This window comes from Herpailurus yagouaroundi, unplaced genomic scaffold (genome assembly GCF_014898765.1).
Source record: "Herpailurus yagouaroundi ecotype Mexico unplaced genomic scaffold, PumYag 29, whole genome shotgun sequence".
In the NCBI taxonomy this organism is placed as follows: Eukaryota; Metazoa; Chordata; class Mammalia; order Carnivora; family Felidae; genus Herpailurus; species Herpailurus yagouaroundi.
This window is the reverse complement of record NW_024412377.1, coordinates 16,582,755-16,602,944: the sequence shown is the minus strand read 5'-3', so window position 1 is coordinate 16,602,944 and position 20,190 is coordinate 16,582,755. Positions and strand designations below refer to the sequence as shown.

General features: G+C 36.0%; 1 long non-coding RNA gene and 1 other non-coding gene across 3 annotated transcripts in view; both read left to right on the top strand.

Moving 5' to 3' along the window:
• LOC121040875 (uncharacterized) overlaps positions 1-12,834 on the top strand; it is a 17,601-nt gene extending 4,767 nt beyond the window's left edge. For both annotated transcript variants that reach the window (XR_005795483.1, XR_005795485.1), the window contains 2 exons: positions 1,161-1,270; positions 12,824-12,834. This is a non-coding gene — a long non-coding RNA (uncharacterized LOC121040875). The remainder of the gene's footprint in view (positions 1-1,160; positions 1,271-12,823) is intronic.
• LOC121016928 (U1 spliceosomal RNA) lies at positions 1,124-1,287 on the top strand. The gene has a single exon (XR_005784537.1). It is a non-coding gene; the product is annotated as a U1 spliceosomal RNA (small nuclear RNA).
• Positions 12,835-20,190: the final 7,356 nt, after the last annotated feature.

The following is a 20,190-nucleotide window of genomic DNA, read 5'->3' as shown; positions in this document are numbered from 1 at the left end:
TCTTCTTCTTCTTCTCCTCTCTATACTATATATACATAGTCTAATTTTGGTTGTGTATGCTATTTTCTTACTTATTTTTTCCAAAGCAAAAATGTAACTACAACACAGATATTTTAATTTAACTTGATTTTTCTCAGTGCATTAAAGGGGTTAAGACCCTGGACTCTGGAATCAAAGACCTTGGATTAGAAGCCTGGAGTCTAGAAGCAGTATAATTTTGGTGATAAAATAGTCTTACTTTTTACTGTTGTTAGGATTAAACAAGTTATAATAAGTAAAGTCCTTAGAACCATGACTATTGTATAGTAAGTATCATATAAATATTAGGTATTATTATAATTGTTATATGAATATCTATTTATCTAAATATGTTTTAATAGTTGAGTAGTGTTTTTTTTTTTTTTTAAGTTTTATTATTTCTTTATTTTGAGAGAAAGAGTGTGAGTGGGAGAGGGGCAGTGAGAGACAGAGAGAGAGAATCCCAAGCAGGCTCCACACCAGCAGTGGGGAGCCCAACACAGGGCTTGAACCTATGAACTGTGAGATCATGACCTGCACCGAAACCAAAAGTTGGATGCTTAACCAACTGAGCTAACTAGGCACCCCTAGTATTTATTAATATGGTCATATGTTACTTTATTGAATTACTTGTATATCAAGTATATTGATATACTTTTTGTTGTTATATTGAAACTGGTTGCAAACATGTTCAGTCATTTATGAATTATAAAGATGAAGAGTTTTGAACAATTATTATATTATTTTCTCAAGTAAATTCTTAGACGTGGTAAATATTGATCAAATAATATGCATATTATTTCTTTTCAATAACCACACTGATATTTGAACATGTTATAATAATTTTATTCCAAGATAAATTTAATAATAGAGTAATTTACTTAGAATTTTTACTAATTTATTTTTGTTTCAAAGCATGATATTATATGCACTATGTCAAAATGCCACTTGAATTATACTACGAGTACACACACATACACACATATTCACATATGCTTTCACAAAACATTTTATAAATTAAACACCCGGGTTAGTAGTTTATATGATTGTTTTAGATATTTTAAAGACAGCTTGTTGTTGGGTGGATTAAAAATAGAATAACAAAATACTTACCTGGCAGGGGAGATACCATGATCACGAAGGTGGTTTTCCCAGGGCGAGGCTTATCCACTGCACTCCGGATGTGCTGACCCCTGCGATTTCCCCAAATGTGGGAAACTCGACTGCATAATTTGTGGTAGTGGGGGACTGCGTTCGCGCTTTCTCCTGGAAAAACAAAATAGAACAACAAAAAAAGAATACATAGATGACGTTTTTAAAATACAATAAATATAAAAAGAAAGAGTAAGGCACTTAAATGTATAACTTAAAATATCTGTGTCAACTGTAAGAATATAACGGCATGTCAACAAATAAGAAATGTGACCAAGATTAAATCATGCCCTTTCGTGGTTAAGAAAAGCATGATGATACCAAAAGAAAAGCAAGGAAGAGCTCATAGAAACATAATTGATTTAAATACAGAGGGGCGCTTGGCGGCTCAGTGGGTTAAGTTTCAGACTCTTGATTTCTGCTCAGGTCATGATCTCACAGTTTGTGAGTTTCAGCCCAGTGCCGAGCTCTTCTGCACTAACAGTGGGGGAGCCTGTTTGGGATTCTTTCTCTCCATCTCTCACTGCCCCTCCCCTGCTTATGCTCTCTCTCTCTCAAGATAAACTTTAAAGTAATAATAAAATAAAGTAAAATCACATAAAATAAAATACAAAATAAAATAAAATGTAAAATAAAGGAATATTTTATGTTTGCTAGTATTCAATAAAATATTATATCTCAGTTATGGGATTAGTAAATATATTAAAAGTACAATAACAGATGCTCTATTATACTTTGTATGGAGTCTAAGTTGTTATAAAGCATTTAGCAAAATATAATTTGGGAGAGTATGTAAGAAAAACTGTTAAACAATGAACGTAACCTTTCCTTCCACTTGTAAAGAGATATTTCAAAAAATATTCTGAAATTCTCAGAGTTTTTTATAATTTTATTGTATAATGTGCTTTGTATTTTATTATGAATTACTTATATAATGTTTACAAAATAGAAGAAACATATAGAAAGTAATTTTATTAAAATTGCACAAGAAGGGGCGCCTGGGTGGCTCAGTCGGTTAAGCGGCCGACTGCGGCTCAGGTCATGATCTCGCGGTTCGTGAGTTCAAGCCCTGCGTCGGGCTCTGTGCTGACCGCTCAGAGCCTGGAGCCTGTTTCAGATTCTGTGTCTCCCTCTCTCTCTCTCTGACCCTCCCCCATTCATGCTCTGTCTCTCTCTGTCTCAAAAATAAATAAACCTTAAAAAAAATTAAAAAAATTGCACAAGAAATCTGGAAAATGTAAAAGCATACACGTAGTGTTTCAAAATAAAAATAAACTATATGCTTGGGGGAAAAAAAGCCTGGATGAAAACGCATAAAAATAGTGTGTATGCTGGTTGCCTCCTGCTAGGAAAAATAATAATTGTTACAGGAAAATAATTATGACCAAGTTTAGAAGTAATAGAAGCATTTCTTCCTCCCAAGTTTTTTGTTTCCTGTTTCGGAACAGGTTCTGATGAAAAGAAAACCTACCGGTGATACATTGTAGTAAGACACCAGAAGGTGGTTCTGGGGTTTTTATTGGTTTGTTTGCTTGTTTATTATTTTCCATTATGGATAACGATAAGAAGCTACTGAGGAAGAATTGCTGGCCTCCTTTCCATGAGATACTGCAAACTTGATGTTTGTAGGGCCCTTTGTTTAATTTTCACTGTGTACCACTTCTGTTTCTTCACCTGAACTATGTTTCTTGAAGGCTGAGATGAATGGAGGTTAAAATTCGCCTGGGCGGCTCAGTCGGTTAAGCATCAGACTTGATTTGGGCTCAGGTTGTGGTCTCAGGGTTTGTGAGTTCCAGTGCTGCCTGGGGCTCTGTGCTGACAGTGCAGAGCCTGCTTGGGATTCAATCTCTCTCCCTCTCTCTCTGCCCCTCCTCGGCTCGCTCTTGCTCTTTCTCTCTCAAAATAATTAATAAACTTGAAAAAAAAAAGAACTGCATGGTTGATAATATCATCATTAATCAACCAATTTTACATAAGCCCCATTTAAAAAAATAGAACCCTTTAAAAATTAGCAGTGTTAGTTCAAATATTAAAAATAGAGCATTAGAAGAGTGGCACCTGGGTGGTTTACTTGGTTGAACGCACGACTTTTAATTTCAACTCAGGCCATGATCTCACGGTTCATGAGTTTGAACCCCTGCATCAGGCTCTGTGCTCACAGCTTGAAGCCTGCTTGGGATTCTCTATCTCCCTTTCTCTCTCTCTCTCCCCTGTGTACTCTCTCTCTCTGGCTCTCTCTCTCTCTCTCTCTCTCTCTCTCTCTCTGAAAAATAAATAAACATTAAAAAAAAATTTACTCTGATCTACACAGTAGTAAGAAGGAAATGCCAACACTTTCCCCAGTTCTCACCAATTATGTCATCTTCTTTTTGGTCCTACACATCTATGATGATGATGATGATGATGATGTTGATTTTGCATTGTCTTTGGTGTTTACCATGGGATTTGGTCCATAATTCATAGACAAACATGTGTTATCCATGCTTAACAAGTGCCTAAGATTTGAATCTCTGAAGAAATCACAATAGCTAACCTCAGCTGTCCTTTTGGGACTGGAAACAATTTTATTGAAGTCCACAATTGTCTTTCTGTGCATATAAAGGAAAATAAAATGATGCATCTCTTTTGGTCATTTGAGATTATAAATATTCGTTTAAGAAAAGCTATTTACAGTGTGTGTGAATGTGATGGGGAAATACTAGTTTTTGACTGAACCGTAGACTAATATACGTATGCAATTTTGTGTTCCAATCAAATAAATATCTAGAGAAAGCATATGCCTAAAAGCCAAATTGAATCATATAGATAGTAAATACTAGGTACTCTGTAAAAAGCATAAATTTTTACAAACTAGAGTACTTAAGGTTTATCTTAAGAAGAAGATAAAATTGAAAGATATGTGCAGTCAGGATTGATATAGGTGAATGAAAAAAAAATATATATATATATATTTCCTGTGGAAACCAATTCTGCAAATATACACCAGGTATTAAAATTGGTGCATTTATATATATTCTCTTCTAACAACTCTGCAAGGTGCTCATTATTATTCCATTTCATGCAAGGAAGTTAAATTTCAGTGCAGTTACCTGGCTTTCTCAATTCATAGAGCTATGAAGTTTTAGACCTGGAATTCAAATATCATTCTGACACAAAAACCATAATATAGGAATTGAAGCTTAGGATTTAGGCATCTCAGTTGTGACCAAAATAGTAGTGTATACCTATAAAATATAGTAAGTCCCTAAACAATGGAAGTGGCAAAGGGGAAGAAGAGAAACATTATATGTGATACCCAAGGAAGTGATACTTATTTTTTCCTCAGAAAGCTCAGTTTTCAGTACAGAGAACCATCTGTTTGTTCAATCTCAGTAGAAAATTAAACAAGCACACAAGTGAGAAAAATCTACAAAATTTTTCTCTTAAATATTCTCATTAATAACTCCTCATGTAATCCATCAGAAAGATTTTCATATTCTATTTACAAAATATAGTTTTCTCTCATCATATGGGTCAAAAGCACCCTTGAAACACAAAGTGGAATAGTTAAATGCTGTGTCATGAGGGCTTCTATTCCATTCTCCCTTTTAAAAGAAGGGGACAATAATTGCCATCCCAACCTATTCAAAGACCCCAACCAATTTTGCTAGCAAAAGACCCTAAAATATCCATATAACCATTTTTCTGGAAACATCGCACCTCTGGTAGTTGGGATTTATGTACTCCCAGCCTTAGACTTTTAGGTTTAATCTCTTTCAATGTATTTTATCCTATCAAACCTATTTCTAATGTGTGAGCCTTTCTATGTCTCTCAGGCTCAGTTGCTTTCTTTTCTTTCTCTCTTTCTTTCTTTCTTTCTTTCTTTCTTTCTTTCTTTTGTTTATTCATTTATTTTGAGAGAGAAAGAAAATGAAGGGGCAGAGAGAGGGGGAGAGAGAGAATCCCAAGCAGGCTCCACCCTGTCAGCACAGAGCCTGACATGGGGCTTGAACCCACGAACCACGAGATCATGACCTGACCCAAAATCAAGAGTCAGATGCTTCACCGAATGAGCCCCCCAGGCATCCCAGCTCAGTTACTTTCTTTACTGATTCTTGCAAGTGCTTAGAAGATATTTTTACAGTTTATTAATGTAGGAAAGATTATAGCCACAATGAACAAACTATTTTAAGAACTAAACATGAGATTGATTCTAATGGGGAGGATAGTAGCACTCTGTGTGCAGAGCTGTCTACATAGTTTCCCCCAAACATGTACACAACTAGATGTTTTGATGACCATAAACTGGGCAGTTTGAACAACAGAAATTTATTCTTTCATAGATAGAGACTGGAAATCTGAGATCAGGGTTCCAGTGGGCTTGGTTTCTGGTGAAAGCCTTCATCCTGGCTTATAGATGACCACCTTCTCATTGTGTCCTCACACACCTTGTGTGCACATGGAAAGACAGTCAGTCCTGATCTCTATTCCTCTTCTCATAATCTCCAGTCCTATGGGATTATGGTTCCACCCTTATGACCTCATTTAACCTTATTACCTCCACAAAGGCCCTATCCTCAAGTATAGTCACATTGCGGGTTAGAGCTGCAGCATATGAACTTTGCGAGACACAAACATTTTGTCCAGGACATTTCTCCCCTGGCTCACCAAAATCCATACCCTCACATGCAAAATGCATTATTCTTGTCCCAACAGCTCCAAAGTGTTAACTCATTCCAGCATGAACTCTAATTTTTTAAAAAAATATTTATTTATCTTTGAGAGAGAGAGGCAGAGAGTGTGTGAGTAGGGGAGGGGCAGAGAAAGAGGGAGACACAGAATGCGAAGCAAATTCTAGGCTCTGAGCTGTCAGCACAGGCCCGAACGTGGGGCTCCAACCCATGAACCACGAGATCATGACTTCAGCTGAAGTCAGATGCTCAACTGACTGAGCCACCCACATGCCCCACGTCAACTCTAAATTTTACACTCTGAAGTTTCATCTAAAAAATGTCCTCTAAATGAGATATGCAAGAGACTCATGATCTGATTCACCTGAGGCAAAATTCCTATATAGCTGTGAAACCAGAGAAGTTGTGAGCTTCTATGATACAATGGTAGGACGGGAAAAGCATGGGCATTCTCATTTCAACAGGGAGAAACTGGAAAGAAAACAAAGGTGACCTGTCTCCAACAAATCCAAACATGAGTAAGGCAAATTCCATTAGATTTTAAGGCTGGAGAATAATCCTCTTTGGTTTGGCCATTAGCACTCTAGGCAAACCGACTGGAGGAGTAATGTCACTCTCTCAGCTCCGCAGCATTTTTGTGACACTTCCGCGGTCCATGAGGGTCCTGCTCATGCAGTGGCCTGTGAAGGCAGCCTTTCTCTGTGACACTGGACTGGATCTTCCCAGGCCACGGAAACAGGTGGCCCCAGCCCTGGATACTGAGGAAAAAATAGCACTGGCCCTGGGTCTGTGGTGGAATTGGTAGTCCTGATGATCCCTGAGTTGACTTTAGGGTTGGGTCCTCAACCCATACATTTTTGGGGAAACAAACATTCAGTCCATAAAACCTGAAAATTCAAATTCATTATAGCATGTTTTCAACAGACATTGTGAATTTTGGACAACGGTTATTTCAAATTTGTTACAGGAAAAATCCAGAGGGTCAGAGTTCAGAGCGCCAGAGGTAGCAATATATCTATATCTGGATATCTATGTATTTTTCATTTCCTTCCATGTCCATCACTCGTTGGGACTTACAAGACAGCCTCCAGACTTGTCTCTTCAATATTTACACTTATCAGTGCCTTATCATTTAACTTATAAAGATACTGTGACATTCTTCACAAGTAATAACCTCAACATGATCTAGCTACTAACCTGCTCGTTCTTGAGGTCCCACTTTCTGCTGGCCCAAGTGGCCCTCTTACTTGAGGTATTCACTCAGTCACAAAGTGATTCTGTAAGCTTGCCTTTCCCTCTTCGTTTCCCTTTACTGCAAGGACTGTTTTCTTTACTCTACATGGTTGATTCCCCCGCTGCATTCAGTTTTCAGAGTGCCCATTCCAGAAGCACATATCAGGATTGCCACCCTCCATGCCCCCATTCCCCCAACATAATATGCTCCACTCTTGACCTGCTTTTTTCTGTGTCTGCAATTTTATGCCATCATTTTTCTCCCATATTTAAGTGAGTATAACTACCACTTCTGTTTTACTAACTGCTTTAATACAAGTGCTTATCACAGAAAGGTTGGTGCATAATACATAGTCAATAAATATTTGATAAAAAATTTAAGAAGGCACGGACTGATTACATATTGAGCAGGTGGGTTTCTAAGGCATTTGGTTGTTAATAGATGTAGTGGGAAAAAAAGCAACTTTAAAAACAAAAACAAAAACACTAAAGAGATTAAGATCCTAATGAATATGTCCATTGGTAGGGTTAATTGTGAAATTTAATGGGCTAAAACTTAAGATTCCTGTTGGAAATGTTTAGCAGATGGGTTTAGATAAAGTAATGTAAGTTCTGAAGGTGTTTCTTCCTTTTTTTTTTCTTTTTGGTAATGCAAATGATGACTTAAGTTTTCAAAGATGGCTATCTGAATAAACACATGGCCCACCACTGCCTAGATAAAAGGTCAGGCCACCTCTGTCCACTGAGGTTCCTTTGTTTTAGAGATCCTGGTTAATTTTGATAACTGACCCTTTGGGCCATTTGTGTTTTTGTTGTTGTTGCTGTTCTTGTTGTTGTTGTTGTTGTTGTTGTTGTTTTACCTCCCATGCTTTAAATCCCTGCCAAGAAACCTGGCAATAAAATCCTCAAACCCCATAAAGTCAGAATTCCAAGTCCTTACTCCTTTTTCTCTTTCTGTTTACCTGTGACATCCTGTATGACCCCAGGTATAAATTCCAGGATTTGTAAGTAATAAACCTTTTTTTTTTTTCTTTCAGTTTCCTGATGGTTATTGCTGAGGGTATCTTGCAATCATAATAAGAACCACAAGGAGGGCAGGTGCCTGGCTGACTGAGTTGGCAGAGCATGTGACTCTTGATCTGGGATAGTGAGTTAAGCTCTATGTTGGGTGTTGAGATTACTTAAAAATAAATGAATAATAAAAGAACAGCTAATTCTCAAAACCTTACAGTTATGTTTTAAAGACAAAGCCACAAGGACAGTTCTCGCTATAAAAATGATTATCAATAGGCTGAGAATGGGGTGCCTGGGTGGTTCAGTGGGTTGAACAAGCGACTTTTGATTTTGGCTCAGGTCATCCTCTGGTTGTGGAACTGAGCCCCGTGTGGGGCTCTGTGCTGAGAGTGGAGGCTGATGAAGATTTTCTCCCTCTCTCTGTCTTTCTCTTTCTCTCTCCCTCTCCCTTTGCCCCTCTTCTCTGCTTGCGAGCTCTCTCTCTCAAAAAAAATTGAGAACACCACAAAAGAGGAAGATAAAGTGGATTTGAGGATTTTCAAACATGATTTATCAACAATATCAGCTTTAAAGAATATTATCTACTAATTACAAGCATTCATTGCCTATCAGGCAAATAGTCAAATAGTTTAAACATATGATGCCATCTCATAATGATAGCCTTGTGATTGGTTTCATAGTTCTTCTGTGGATAAGACAGTTGAAAGTCACTGAGATAAAATTTCTTTCTTAGGTCCTAGATCTGGAAACAGTAAAGGTTCCTGAGAGTTGGGTCCTTCTGACAACAACTGTTTTAGCATTTAGCTCTATGCTATCATTGCTGGGGGTAAGGGATTAAATAACAAAATACCCTAACGCTGGAAGCATTACTTTGAAATATTAAAAAAAAAACAAAAACAAAAAACAAAAAAAAAAACTAGCAATAAAAGTTCAGAATTTTAAAAGTACTGTCAAGTTATCTTAGGTGATCCTCATAGCAATTCTGTTGGATATATGGGAATCGTGACAATGAAAAAGCCTTAATTGGGATTCTGACTTTTTGATTCCAATTCTCCCGCCTACCACCACTGACAGTTCTAAAAGATGATATATTTTTAATGAAATTGGATTTGGAGCACTGTCATTTCCTATTTACCTGAACTGTACCAATATAAAAATATGAGTATTCATTTGATGGGAAGAGTGGTGCCAGAACATTCCTGCACATCAGAATCACCATGGGAACATAAAATATATTGATATCCATGATCCCTACCTTAAGCAATTCTATAAGAAATTTTGAAATATGGCACAAATCAGAATACAAAAATAAATGCAAACTTTCAGTTTCACCCAGTCTTTAAGAACTAATGACAAATTTGTGAAAAACTAATTTGAAGTACTCTGTCAAATACTTGCCATTTGGCAATCTACTTAAGAACAATGACCAATAAAGAACTTATTTCTGTGTATGTTTATATATATATATATATATATATATATATATATATATATAATCTCTTTCTTTCTCATATTGGATATGATTCCCCTTATGCTGAGGCCAAATTTTGTCTTTATTGTCTATTTTACCATTGAGTTATATCATTGGAAATGTAGTGATAACAGGATATAGAATAGATATTTATATTCCTTTTAATTAAAGATATAGGAGATTCATAAAGATTCAAATTGTATGTACCAGTGTAGGAACTAATTGTTGAACACATTACAGGTTAAACACTGCAACAGATGCTAGAAATACAAAGTCAAATAATATGTGATCCACATCCTTAAGAGTCTTAAATATAATGAGAACAAAATTCCATTTAATTGTAGAGGGTAATATTAAAGAAGTCTACACAGGGTACTCTTGGAGCAAAATATAAGCTAGGGTTAGGAAAGGAGGCTGCTATCTGAGTCAGAAGAAATCATGGGCTTAAACATGAAAGTCATACAACTAGCTATTGGTAAATAAAGATTAGTAGTCACTCCTTAGGAATTTACTTCCAAGATTTCTTATTTATTTGAATGGATACAGGAGTGGGCTGCGGTAGCTTACATGATAAAACTAGAAAACAGCACTTGAGGTGAAAGAGGAGAAGGAAATCCTCAAAGAACATTTTAAGATAAAAGAGACAGGTTTTGTGATATATAAGAGGATGACAATGAGGGAAAAGAAAAAAATGAATCTGAAAAACCAAGCCAGATAAGTGAGAAAAATCTCTGTTCTCATAGAACTTGGGTGGAGTATTGGATATTGGGGAGAAACTGTTTCTTCAATGTCATCACTTAAGAAATCCATATGTATGATCCAAGTAGATTACAAAAATTACACCGAAGCCGTGTTATTTTATTTTTAATCGCTGACCTCACCTATTGTTGCTACTGACAAAGCACCAATAAAAACACCCTGGTTCCCTACCCAGGTTCTAAACTAATTGATAGATAAAAAAAGGAAGGGTAGATGAGGTCACAGTATCCAACAATAAATAGAGCAGTATGTCATTGGAGTATGAGAGCCTAAAAGCACTTCCGGAATCTGGATCTCAGGACAAGACAGCTTCACCCACCCAATGGCAGGATGAACAGGAAAATTCCCCTTATGTGGTACCTTCTTCCCAATAGGAAAAATGTGGAAATGAATTGGTCATTTATAGCCCCCCCACCCCGAGTATATGAATTAGATAAATCACTACCCGCTCTGAGATGCAGAGAGAGGCTAGGGGCAGAATCAGTGAAAATTCTCTCTAATCCAGAGACTATGTCCTACATTTCCATGATATCTCTGACTTTTTGCTTATTACTTTTGTCTACAAAGAATAACACTCTCACCTAAAATATGATCATCATTAAAGATGTTGATTTTCCCATTGCATACAAGTTCTGGTTGAAGGTAGTTTCAGTGTATTCCCTTCAATTGCTCAATAATGAAGGAGTTTAAATTCTTGCAGTTTTCTTGGGTTAACGCTCCAGAGTTAACATTGTTCCAATAAAGCTGCTTCTGCTCCTGTCTTCATAAGACAGCATCCCCTGTCCCAAAGCGGTCTTGTATTTATGTTTATCTATGTTTGTTTTAATTAAGTTATAAAAGGGGCGCCTGGGTGGCGCAGTCGGTTAAGCGTCCGACTTCAGCCAGGTCACGATCTCGCGGTCTGTGAGTTCGAGCCCCGCGTCAGGCTCTGGGCTGATGGCTCAGAGCCTGGAGCCTGTTTCTGATTCTGTGTCTCCCTCTCTCTCTGCCCCTCCCCCATTCATGCTCTGTCTCTCTCTGTCCCAAAAATAAATAAACGTTGAAAAAAAAATTTAATTAAGTTATAATCTTTCCCAGAAGCCCCATATAAGGTATCTTTCGATGTCTCCATGACTAGAATTTGGCCATTTTATCAACCCTAAACTAATAACAGATAAAGGCGAGTGGAATTAAACTCTGAAAGCCATCAGAATTTATTCCCTGGAGCTGTTGGAGAAAACCATCATTCCTGAACTCATTGTTGCTCTCTGCATATGTGAAAAGAGGAAAGAAAATCACAGATACCTTGGCAGGAAGTTAAGAATTGAATAGTGTTTATCAAATCACCCTTTGCTTCTCCCCCTCCCCATTTATTTGCCTTCTTAAAATGCAGATTTAGGTTTTTGGAATAAATGCAATATTATTAATGTATGAATAGAGCGAAATGCTGAAGTCTGCAAATATCGTTTCATGCAAATGCAAAGCATTCATATAATTCAACTTTAGGTTATGTTACATTATTCTAACATAAATGAAAACTGAAACAGTATCAAAATCAATTTAACCAACTAATCAAATAGAATCTCTTAGAAAAGTAGTGTTGCCTACACAATTGAATTCTTTAATCATTTTATCCTTTATGAACATCCTTTATCCTTTTCTTTTTCTTCAGGCAGTCTTGTAAAACAATCATCTAATATAAAGTAAAATCTTCTTTGTACTGTATCAAAATGAAGATCGATATCTGGAATTCTGTATTTTCTACATAAGCAACTAGAGGAAGTTTCCACATACATTATAGTAAAATGTGGCACAACTCAATATTAATTAACATGGCACCACATTATGACTGATTAAAATATTTGATCAAGGAACAATATAGTAGCTGCCTTCATCCTTCAAGTGTAAATATAAAAAAAAAGAAATTACCTTTTGATTAAAAAAAAAAAAGAAAAAGCCTTTGCAGAACGTATTTAATTGGTGTGCTTTAAACAGGATGTTGCAAATGTTCAGCATACCATGCGGTTAGGTGATTACCACAGTTCTGTGATTCTTAATTACCCATATGAAGGCCAAATGAATCAGTAGTCAAATGGGGGCAATTATCGCATTTACAGAAGAACATGACTCTCTGGTTGGAGTTTTCTGCAAGCCTCATTTGCTATTACAAAGTCAGTAGTAGATCATTTCAATACAAATGAGAATTGGATGATGCCATAGAAACTAAATGTCATCGGTTTGGGGGATGGAGACAATATGGTAGAGAGTCACAATTTCCCCCCAAGTTTATTTTGGCAAATTTCTGGGTACAGAAAATGTGGAACTTGAAATTAAAATAAAAACAATTTCCTCCCAAAAGGCTTAGTTATGGGAACTGCAACTCCTGGTACTTATAGAGTATACTAAGATCTATCATTTCATTAAGGCACAAGGAAAGAAGGAAAGTTCAGGAGGGCTGCCAGCGGTAAATCGTCATCTTTGTTGCCTGGCTACGTATGTTGAAAATACAGACATTGAGATTTTTCAGTCTGGAAGAGCTGTAAAAATGCAGCTCACATGTCCCAAATGTCCAGCTGAATAAACTCTCTCCAGCAATTGGCATATGTGCATGCAGTTAAAAATCAAAGAGAAATATAGGCGTTTTCTTCTAATAATTATGCTTTGCTATTAATCAAAAGTAATGATGCTCAGCAGCACTGCTTTAGTAGAGTTATAAAGATTAGAAATATAATTGACTCACTGATGCCTTGAATGTCCAAAAACTTCTCATGAGTCAGTATATTAAATGTGTAATTATAGGCAGCGATGATTCTTTTTCTGAGACGTGTCCGGCAGTGGTTTGGCTGGCAGAAGCACATAAAAGGACTAGGAATAGCTATATGACTCATGTTTTCAAATGAATGTCTCTTTTCCTATGCAGCAGATGAACTTTCCCAAATAGCCACTAGGACCAGATGCTGTTCGGTTAAACTTACGCTATGAGAAGACCCCACATAATTTGTATGTCAGTAACTCTCAAGGGGATGGATACTTCCTTTCATAATAACCCCCCCCAAAAAAAGTCCAAACTCAGCTCAAACACAAATACACACACAATACCACTACCCCCAACACCCCGACTTCCACCAAGAACACATATAATCACACATACATACACATATGTGTATTTATTGTCTCTCTCTCTCTAACACACACACACACACACACACACACACACACACACACCGTTAATGAACACACAATTCTTTGAGAAAGCTGGCGACCAGAAAACAAGATTGAAAGGGCATTGAGGCTCTAAGAACAGTAAAGCCATTTGTAGTTTATGTTATCTAGGATCTGAATTTTGGTCAAACCACCCATGTTTATATTAACTTCCTCCTCTCCCCATCTTTATATCTCTGTCTCCTTTTCTTTTTAATTAAACCAAAATAGGATTCTCAAATAAACATTTCAGTGTAATGACCACCTTCTTGTTGTAGATCTAGCCATTTCAGGATTGATGGACTCTATCTTCGTTGCCGTACGATTTATGATTCCAATCGTTGCATAACTCATCCAACCTTAGTAAGATTTCTACAAGAAAAGTAATATGGAAACCTAGTGAGACATTTAGAATTAAGCATATTTATTGATTTAAATATTCTCTCTATAGGAGTAGAACTCAAAAGAAGCATCTATTGTTTTGTACATCTCTTATAATACCCATGATGTATCACTGACACAAATAATGGGTTCATTGAATGACATGGATGCTATAGTGTGTGAATTTAATAACCAATTTTATTATTTCTGCTTTGACAATTTGTTCTTTTTACACTTCTGCATGACATAAAAAAATGGGCTCCTGAGCTTTGTCAGTTATTTACAATGATTACATAAATGTTCTATTTGTTTGGGTTGTAAATAAGTCAATACTAGTCTGAAATAAGTCCAGTTTAGTCCAGGGTAAATACTGAATATTTTAAACTCTCATCCAATTTAGCCCTGACTCAATTTTTTAAGCTTGGGGGAAGAGCAGAAACAAAAAAAAAAACTACAATTTAATGTGACTGGTTTTCTTATCATCCGAGCTGCCAGTGTTGGCACTTAAACAAACTCCTTGGACAATACATGCAAGGACATCATTTGTCGCAGTTATTTTGGTTCTAGCATTGCTTCAGGCTAGTGCCTTGTCATGGTTCTTGTAGTCCCCTCTGACAGTTGGGGTCTCATCCTGTCTTCAGGCTGTCTTCTGGGACACAGTCCTTTCTCTCCCTCTTTATTAACCTTTCTCTCCATATATACTGGTTGCCAAAGGAACAGACATTTGTTTCTCCATCAGTGGCAGCACAGCCGACTCCTAGGGAAACCTACGCTTTACTTGCCCCAGGGAAGAAGGAATTCTATCCTTAGATTTACTGGATGAGAAGTCAGGTATGGCTTTCCCACATCCATCAATCTCTAGGACACCCATGTCGGCTTCTCCAAATACTTTCTTTGAGTGCCTCTCCACTGAGTTAAAGTGCAATCTTGGGATCCGTTCTTGTCTTTCTTGCCTCCAAAACCTGGAGAGAATTGCAAATACACTGAAAATCTCTGCAATAAATTCCTCTGCTCCTCATTATCTTCAACCAGAACTCTTGTATAGAGTTTTGAAAGATGGATGAATGTTAGCCATGGCAACTTTACAAAGCCCACTGATCACTGGTTCAGCACTACAGTTTCTACTTAATTGCTCTCTTTAGGACCACACCCCAACTACATTTTGTTAACATCTTTTTATATTAAACTGGTTAAAGTTTGTTGACCATTATAAATTATAGGAATTCTGGTAAGCACTTTACATATGCTATTTAATTTAATACTCATAGCATCCATATGCTGACATTATGATTCTTTTGTAGATGACAAAAACTAAGGATCAGAAATATTATAAATCATTCAAGATCAACCATTTGCAAATGGCGGAGCCAAGATTAGGCCCTTTGTTTCTAAGCCTTAGAAAAAAAAGTTGAAGAGATCTGACATCTTTTGAATACTTCCTGTGAACCAGGCATTGTTCAGTCTTTTACATTTGGTTACCTCACTTACTCTCCCAACAACTAAGTGGAAAATATATTATTCTCCTTTACAGGGAAAACAGAGAGTGATTATATTCACTTTCCAAGGTCATAAAGTAAATAAGCATGCAACCAAAGTGATATTTTTAAAAAATATATAAAACCTGTGCACAATTACATGATTTTGCCTTTTGACAATTATATCTTGTTTACTTCACTGCAAAGTCTGCCTATTGCCTTAAGCTTTTTCGCAATTGAGTACTTGTATTAAAGTGGGTAGGCAGAGATTTTCTACGATATGATTCATGCAAAAGCAGCAACATTCACCAGTTTATTCACAGTACCAAGAATTAATTTAAAACTCAATCATACACTATGAAAACATGTAAACCATCATAAATAAGATTTTGTATACATCCTGATCAGCTCACAATTCCATAGGAGACAGAGACAATAACATAATTACATTACCCTGCTGAAAGGATATAATAGAACTCGGAACAATTATGACTATGGGAGCACTGGAACAGGGAACAAGTGGCAATGTGGCTATTTGAGGTGAGCTGAGAACGTATACAGCCTAGACAACAGGACTGAGGTGGGAACGTCAGAAAAGTAATAAGGATGAGAATAGGAAATGGTAAGTAATTTGGTATGACTGTGGCATTGAAACAAGATTATGGTGGCCACAAAGGAAAGAAAAAGTAAATTCCCCCAATATTTGATTTTTTTCATTCATTTAACTGGTCATCTATTCTTTCAATCATCTCTTTGGCTTATATGTCTGGAGTTCTTGCCAGCTACGAGGGACAAAATGGAACCGTAATGTCTTTGCCACTACTCTCTTGGAAGTGTCATGAATGCTACGAGGACTTAGGAGGCAGAGTCAGAGGGAGATTTTCTACATGTATTGGACTTCACAGAACTGCTTCTTTCAAAGTCTTGGGAGAGGCCCTAGGAATGTGTTCACATGGACAGTTGATTCTAATTAAAAAAAAAATGAACACACTATTTTTTAGAGCAGGTTTACAGAAAACTTCAACAGATAGTACAGAGAGGTCCCATATACGCCATCTGCAACTTCCACCTAAATACAGTTAACCTATTTTTAATGTTTTGCATTAGTGTGGTATTTGTTATAACTGATAAACCAATACTGATGCATTATAATTACCTGAAACCCATAGTTTACATTAGGGCTTACTCTTTTTGTTGTATAGCTCTATGGGTTTTCACAAATGCGTACCATGTATCCACATGCAGGAACTGTGCAGAGTAGTTTCACAGCATTAAAGATCCTCTGAGCTTCGCATATTCATCCTTCTCTACCTCTCTTCCAAATACTTAGCTACCAATGTTCTTTTTGTCTCTATACTTTTGCCTTTTCAAGAACATGATAAGGTTGGAATCATACTGTATATAACATTTAGACTAGTTTCTTTGCACTATGTCTTCAATATCCGCTCACATCTGTTTGTGGCTTGATAGCTCATTTAATTTTATCACTGAATAATATTTCATTATCCGAATGTGCCACAGGTTAACCATTGACTTATTAAAAGACAGCTTGACTGCTTCCAGTAGATGTCCCACAGCTTCACCAGCATTTGATATTATTAGTTTTATATATTTTAGTCATTCTGTTTCATGCACAGTGGTAGCTCATTGTTGTTTCAATTTGTAATTCCTTAATGACATAGAATGTTGATTCTATTTTTGATTGTTTATTTTTATCATCTGTATATCTTTTTTGGTGCAATATCTATTTATAACATTTGTCCATTTTTAGTTGTTTTTTTTTTTGTTTTCTTGTTGTTGAATTATAAATATTCTTTATATATTTTGGATACCAATCCTTTACCAGATACACGTTTTACAAATATTTTCTCTCAGTATGTGACTTCTCTTTTAATTTCATTAGCAGTATCTTTTTGCAGAGTAGACAAGTTTAATTTTAATTAGTCCTGTTATGTTTTTTTCTTTCATAGATTGTGCTTTTGGTGTTATACCTAAAAACTTATCATCAAACCCCAAATCCCTTAGATTTTCTCCTATGCTAGATTCCAGAAGGTTTACAGATTTGCATTTTACATTTAGGCTTATGATCCAATTTGAATAATTTATTTTTTTTAAACAGGGTAAGGTTGGCATCCAAATTCATTTTTTAAAATGTAGATGTCTGGTAGTTCCAGCTTGACAAGTGAAAATACTATCTTTATCCATTGAATTGACTTTGCTTCTTTGTAAAAAAAAATCACCAGACCATGTTTGTGTGGGTCTATTTTGGGGTTCTATGTCCAGTTCCATTGATTTATTTGGCTATTATCTTGCCAGTATAGAACTGTCTTGATTAAACAAAATCTTGAAGTCAGGTGATGACAGTCCTCCAACTTTGTTTTTCGGTATCATACTGGCTATTTTGAGTCTTTTGCTATTTCATGTAAACTTTAGTATCAGTTATCTATATCCATAAAATAACTTCCTGGGACTTAGTTCAGGATTACACAAAATCTATAAAATAAAAAGAAAGAAATGGCATTCAAATTAACTGCTCCTATCCATAAACATGGAATTTTAAAAAAATGTATTTAGATTTTATCTAATTTCTTCCATCAGTTTTGTAGATTTTGACATGTAGATTTTGTACATAATTTGTTAGCCATAAATGTAAGTATTTGATTTTGATTTTGTCTTTGTTGTTAATGTAAATGGTGCTCTTTTTATAATTGAAAATTCCAATTGTTGATTGTTGGCACATAAGAAATCAATTGACTTGTACACTAAATTTGGATCCTGCAAACTTTCTGTAATAATTTATTTGTTCCATAAGGTTTTATTGATTTTTTTGAATTTTCTACATGAACAATTACAGCATCTGTGAACAAAAACAACTTTAATTCTTCTTCCCCAATCTATGTACTTTTTAATTGTTTTGTTTTTCATGCTGCATTTGCTAGGTCTTTTAGTATAATGTTCAATAGGAGTAGTAAGAGGGAAAATTTAACATTCCTCCTAGTATTAGAAGAAAAGCATCTAGTTTCTCATGATTAAAGATGATGTTAGCTGAACATTTTCTGATGATGTTTTTTAATCAAATTGATGAAATTCTTCTCCATTTGTAGGTTGCTGAGAGTTTTTATCCTGAATAGTTTGATTTTTATTAAATGCTTTTTCTGTATTTATTGTTGTGATCATATATATCTTTTCTTCTTTAGACTGTTGATTGTATAAACTAGTTTTTGCATTTTAATCTGCCTTATATAGACTTATTTGTGAGTTAAATCTTTTTTCACTGAGATTTTCTTACCTATAATAATACTTTCTGTCTTTGAATTTCCTTTGACCAATAGTAGCTATAATTTTCACAGCTTTATTTTATTTTCTGTTGTATGCTCTAATTATTTCTATTTTTTTTTACAGTTTAAATCTTTCTGTATAGGTATATTTAGATGTCTCTCTTATAAACTACATATTCTTGGTCATGATTTTCCTTTTTCATTTTCCTTTTTTTAATGTTTATTTAATTGAGAGAGAAAGTATGCATGTGCACGGGTGGGGGAGGGGTAGAAAGAGAAAGAGAGACAGAGAGAGAGAGAGAGAGAGAGGAGAGAAAGAGGGAGAATCCCAAGTAGGCTCCACGCTGTCAGCACAGAGCCCCGCTTGGGGCTTGAGATCATCACAAACCATGAGATCATCATGTGAACCGAAATCAAGAGTCAGATGCTCAACCTACTGAGCCACCCAGGTACCCCTTCTTTTGCATTTTCAAATTCCATTTTACACTAGGTCCCTTAGTCCATTTGATTTACTATTTATGATTTATATGCTGTCTTTTATTATAACCTGTTCTCATTGCCTCGCCCCCCCATTCTTTTACTTTCCTGCCTTCTTTTGGATTGCTTAAATCTTACTTTTCTTGGTGTCATTAACTTGTATTAATTTGGTTTATAAAATCCTTCTCTTTCAGTAATTAGTTATATGGTGGCTTTGAAAGTCTACAAATTATTTGATAATCCTGTCTTCAAGAAATTTGGTCTGTGGGTACTGGCATTAGTAAGTAACTTGCTTACAATCAATAGAATGCAGCCCACATGACATTGTGTGACTTTTGAGGCTAGAGTGACAGGCCATGCAGCTTCTTCCTGATTATTTTGGGATGTTTGCAATTAGGGGAGTCAGCCACAATCACCCTAAGATCACCATGCTGGAGAAGCAACTGGCCAATAGCGCCATCTAGGCTCCTGTCCGATAGGCAGCGAACATCAACTGCCAGTCCAGTGAAACCATCAGATGATGGCAGCTTCAGCCAACATATAACTGTACCTGGTATCGTTTCTCTCTTCCTGAAAGATCCTTTCTATAGTTGCATCTGGTAGACTTCCTCTGTCTGAAGAATCTCGTTTTAAGTACATTTGGTGAAGTCAAACCTTACATTCGTGTGTGTGACTCATCTGTTAGGAAGCCTGACATAAAATATTTCAACCTCACATAAGAGTCTGAAGAATAAATGAAATGAATGACGTAAAAGAATAATGACGTAAAAAGAATAAATGACGTAAAATGATTTGGAAGATAGAAAAGACTAAATATAAGTGCTCGTGGTCATATGAGCATAGCCTACCATTTTCTTTCTACTAATGAAGTTATTCAAAGGAACTGATACTCAGTTGAAGACATAAAGAAAGAAAAGCATGTTTCCAGATTCAGCTAAAATCTGTTTCCAGATTTAAAGTACCTAATGCCATAACATTGTTGCTTCTAAGTTGATATATTATAAAAAAGGTGTCAAGGAAATAGTTCCCTTTTAACTCCCATATCACAAAACACAAAGATATTGATGATTTTATTTTTGAAT